Here is a 5072-nt window from a genome sequence, read left to right on the forward strand (position 1 = left end):
CGCTCACTGTTTAGAAGTGATAGTTTTATAGTTTATAGGTGCCAGCTGAGAGTGGGACTTAATTTTGCTAGACACTGTACAAACCTAAAGTAATTGGCAGTCTTTGCCTTGAAAAGTTTAAACAGACAAGACCTGTAACTTTCTGAGAAATGTATAGATACAAGGTTCAGGGAATTATATAGACACTAATATAGTGAATGGTGTCATAGCTTGTAAACACCAGCTAAGTTCTACTGGGTATTCCCTTTAATTGCATCCCCTCAGGACTGGAAACAGGCTGCACACTTTGCCAGTGTGCACTTACAAGTATTCAATATAAATGAAGTTAATTAACTCATAAGAACAGCCAGTGCTAAGCTTTTTGCACCTCATTAAGACTTGTTACCTTGTTTCTCACACTCTCTTACCTCTCTAGTAGCAGCACTGAAGTTGACAGGACCTAGGTCAGTTCAGGGCTGTTTTAGGAGCTTTGAAAGTTGATGGCTCCTTGTCAGTTTCATGGTTAGAGCACAGTTGCATTTATTGCATAGACACTGAGGTGAGGTTCCAGTGTCTATACCCTTAACTGATAGATAACCAATATTTATTATAATGTAGGCAATAGGCAAAAAAATAGGACTGGCATTTCTTTATGCAATTAAATTAATTATGCACTTATCTGATTTGCTTGTAAGTGGATTATCCTGTGCAATCTGTCTATTCTTTGAGTGAGGTTAAGTTAGGAGGTGATTAGCTAAATAGGCTAAGGAAGCAAGGGCTAAAGGGGCATAAGGTGGAAGGACCAGGGAAGAAAATTGAGATCAGCTGTGAATGAACCATGCTCTCTGCACAGCAACAATGCTGTTGCTTTCCCATAAATTCTTGTATCTGAAAGAAATTCGGAGTACTTCTCTAGCCCTCTTGCTGTCTCTAGCTGTCCACGTGCTTCACTGACTGGCTTTCCTGTTCTGACTTATGTATGTGGCACCTTGTATTAAAGGGGCATTTTGTCAGGGGAGAGCTTGGAATCCTGGACCTACCAGTTCAAGAACAGAGCTGGGCATGGGTAAGTAAAGGAGAACTATATAGCAGGTCTTAAATAGTATAGGAAGTCTTTCAACTTATTTATTTAGTACTTATAGGTCCTTTTAATCCATTTGACCCAGATGAGTCAGTAAAACTTCCCCCTTCCATAAACTAGGTCAGAAACCAATGACTTGGTTAAAATGACCCCTAACATGGAATGTAGCACACTCTTATTTTGGATCACAATTTTTATGTTTTATTCTGATTGTGGGAGTAATGTAGATGCCAACACGAGGAGGGAAGTGAGAGACAACCCTTGAGGTTTGCTAAGCTGTAATTCTTAGAAGGAAAGTTGTTTAGAAGTTCCTTGAAAAGCTTGGGAACATTCTTTATACTCCTTCCCCACCCACTTCTCTCTCATAATTGCAAAAGTACTCTGGTAAACAACTTTCCAAACTGAACTAAGTCACCTAAGATAATGTAGTTCTGCACAGCGTAAACTGTTGTCTGTCAACAGCAGCAAAACCTGGACGTTAACAGGCTGTACAGCACACAAATTGTATTCTGTCCAGAGTAATGTATACAGTGTATTTATAGAGCGCTTGTAGTTGTTACCAGGCTAAAAATATGTTCTCTTCTCCCTGGCAGTGCAGTGACAGTTTTTATTTCGGAGCCTAATTTTCTGACTCCCTGACCCAGTTCCTCTTTGTGTTGCTTTTGTATTTTATGTTTAGTTACAAACTTTATAAGCAGCTGTCTATTCAATGGCCCCCTGAGACAACTGAGAACAAGGTGGGAAAGAGATTGTAGTTGGTGTTACCAGGAAGTTCATAGTAATGTCAAACACTTGCAAAACTGCATCAACAGCTTATGGAAGTTTTCTGTGTGTGGAGGAAGAACATAAAGTTATTGGAAAGAAAATTGCCTTGTATTTGGGGGAAAAAATGATAAAATCTGATGATGACCGAAACAGTGAGCTATTTCTGCTACTATTTGGATGTAACTGATACTTTGAACATTTGCAGAGAGGCCTTTGTAGAGGCTCTCTTGTACTATTTTTCAGAAATGAAATAAGTATTATTATTTCTTACAGAGCTCTACGTCTGATGTTGCAGCACATCTGTGAGAGAAAATGTTGCCAATTTAACCATATTGTCCCAACAAAAATGTGTTTAGTGATTTATATTTATTTTTACACACAACTTTTAATTGCAGGAAACAAAGATTTAAATATTGCAAATCTAGAGAGACATACATATTTAAAAATTCAGTAGGATCACTGAAGGCATACATAGTGTTTAGTAAAATCAGAGGACTTTAAAATAGTTACCATTGGGAGAGATTCCCTTCATGGAAGAAAGGCTTGCTTGCTAAGTTCAGCTTCTCTGTAATAGCTGATGATATCCCTGGCTCTTAAGTGACAAGTCTTTTCCCTGCCATGGGTGCTGGTGATTGGGGATGTCTTCAGCTGTTAGACATAGACAAACATAGAACTGTAGTTATTAATCATCCATTATGGAGTTGGTGCTTTAGATTAAGTTTAAAGCTGAGGAGGAGGGAGGGAGTGCTGGGTGGAAAATATGTATGTTGTTGAAGCAACATACATATCGAAGCTGATGGTTGAGACGATATACCATGACTGGAAGGGTAGCTGCACCTGAGTAACTTCATCTCTCACCTCTCAGAGGAGCTGCCAGGTATTGAGCCACATGACTTTATCTTTCTTGGGGAAGAATCTTGTAATTATTATACTCTCAGACTAGAAGGCACGTCTACTCCCAGTATATGCCAGCTGCATAGTACTGGGTTGCAGGCCTGTCTTTTACTTGAGCATCTGCTATGTTCCTTTTGGAAACTTGTGACCAGTTATATAGACCAACAACTTTATCTTAAAACCAAATTTCTTATTGGGAAGCTAAGACAAAGGATCAGATAAGTGTTATTTTAAAACTACCACCAACTTGACTGTATGTTTTGTCTTTTGAGAACTTCTGCATTGTTACAAGGCAAATCAGAGAGTTCTTTTTCTTCAGTTTTTTTGCAAAAGAGCTAGTCAGTTGTCAGAATCCCCTGGATTTTTTTTTTCCAAGTCCTTCCCTTGACACCAGTTCCCTGGTATGGCTCTACTGTGTCTTTGTCCAGGGAGGCTTCATTTAAGAAAGCCTTACTCTTTCTTGTTGGCGTCTGGGCCCAGCTACCATATTTTGTGAAAAGGAGGTGAAGGCCTACATAAGGTTTGCTCAGGGTTGCTCTATGGATTCACAAGATGGTCACTTTTCCTAGGTGTGATCAGATTTTAATTTTTTGATTGCTTAAGATTTAGCATCACACAAGCCCCCTCTCTCACAGCTTTAGTTGAATTGGGTTTGCTAGAGCCTGATCCAGCATTTGTAAGCAGCCCTCAATGGAGAACACTTCCATACAATCCAACATAGAAAACTTTTGATTAAAGCCCCAGATAGACATTAACACAGCAATTCAATTCAATTAAAAAAGGTGCATTTGTACTTTGTAAACAATGTAATCCTGCTACAAGCTTAGCATAGATTTGTATTAGAAAATGAAGTAGTCATGGAAATGAGACAATTAAGAGTGATGCTGCAATTAGAATGCATGGGCAGGGTAGTGTAGTGGGTTCCTTTTCTTTCCAGTCACAGATTAGGTGACTTGGACTCAATATTCAGTTCCCTGTTTTTTTTCACCTGTAGGTTGTCACCAGTTCAAATGAGTCAGTTTAATGGCGAGTAAAAATGGCTATCTGACGGATACATGGGGTGTGTCTACACAAGATGTTTACTATGGAGTTGTCTAATTAGCTCTGCAATAAACATTTCAGTGTCTACACCTGCAGCCCCATTAGACCGCAGGAAGCTAATAAACTCTGCACCGGGTTAGTACTTGTAAATACAAGTACTTTCCTGCTGCAGAGTTTTTTTTTCATGCTCGACAGCACATGGGTAGACACTGACCTGGCTGGCTGGACCACAAGGGTGCTTCAGTGTGGGGACTGCCTGCTGGCTTGTCCCAGTCTGAAGCACCCTCATGCCTCAGCCAGCCCCTTTGCAGCTCATTGAGCTGGGTTGGAGCAGCCCTGGGCCAGCAGGTTGACCCCCCCCAGACCTCTACCAGCCAGGGCTGCTCTGACGCAGCTCAAAGTGATGTGGTCCCGGGTGTACATGTAAATGCAGCACCCAGGAGCAATAAACTCCGGTGAGATATGCAAATCACACTGGAGTGTAATGCTTTGCATTCATATGTAGATGCACTTATGGTGTTATGGTCTTTTTATGACTACAGTTGTTGTGGTGTGAACACTGATTGACATAAGAATTGGGCAAACTGACAAGCACTTTTAGCTATCTAAGGAGAAAGATACAGAATATAGCCTTTTGTTTCTAGAGGCGGGCCTGCAGGAGAGGACTGATGTACTTTGACACAGAAGTCATTCTCCAGAGATTCAGTTTGACACTTTTTATGAGCACTGTGCTATTTGAAATATTAATCCTGAATTTAGATCCAACCTAAATGGATCTACGGCCCTTTCTTCAGGTCTTGTTAGACCATCATCCTCTATAAAACCAACACCCTTGTGCGCTGGCACAACTCTCAGGATAGACCTGTCGCTGAGAGAGAGATTATTTTGCTGATGGGAATTGAGTTGTGTCACTGAAGTGATTAGAGAAGTTTGTGTGCCTGGCTGCATTGGGAGGAATGACCTGGAAGCCTGCCTACCAGTGAGTTTGCAGCCTCCAGGTCCTTCCTGTCCAAAAGAGTGCAGCGTGGCTGACTTGAACAAGTCTCCAAAGTAAGCCACAGACGTGTTGTATACAAAGGACACTAACTTAATGAAGATTCGTTTGCAAGTTTTGGTGATCATTGTTTGGTCTTCATCAGCAGTGAAGTCTGTCTGTGTCTGCAAAGGTCTTTGTTTAATTTATGTTCCTTTCCCCAAATGGAGTCCCTTCTCAACAGTTAGAGGTATGTTGATGTTTAGATTTGTAGTCCTTTTTTTTTTTTAAACAAACCAGCAAGTAATTGGGATAGGATAGCCTGGCACCTGTCTTATT

General features: G+C 40.7%; 2 protein-coding genes across 3 annotated transcripts in view; one reads left to right on the forward strand and one right to left on the reverse strand.

Annotated features, from left to right (window-relative positions):
- The window catches only part of SESN1 (sestrin 1), a 133580-nt gene that overhangs the window by 95074 nt on the left and 33434 nt on the right, over positions 1-5072 (forward strand). Inside the window, exon 1 of one of the 2 annotated variants that reach the window (XM_019520125.1) lies at positions 1021-1045. The exons of the other annotated variant lie outside the window; for it this stretch is intronic. The gene's annotated coding sequence lies outside the window, so the exon portion shown is untranslated. Of the gene's footprint in view, positions 1-1020; positions 1046-5072 lie in introns of those variants that run through there. 2 annotated transcript variants of the gene reach the window in all.
- The window catches only part of ARMC2 (armadillo repeat containing 2), a 210611-nt gene continuing 207702 nt past the window's right edge, over positions 2164-5072 (reverse strand). The window contains exon 19 of the transcript XR_002097939.1: positions 2164-2473. The gene's annotated coding sequence lies outside the window, so the exon portion shown is untranslated. The remainder of the gene's footprint in view (positions 2474-5072) is intronic.

Source organism: Gavialis gangeticus, unplaced genomic scaffold (assembly GCF_001723915.1).
Source record: "Gavialis gangeticus isolate Ggan-Ray unplaced genomic scaffold, GavGan_comp1, whole genome shotgun sequence".
Classification (NCBI taxonomy): Eukaryota; Metazoa; Chordata; order Crocodylia; family Gavialidae; genus Gavialis; species Gavialis gangeticus.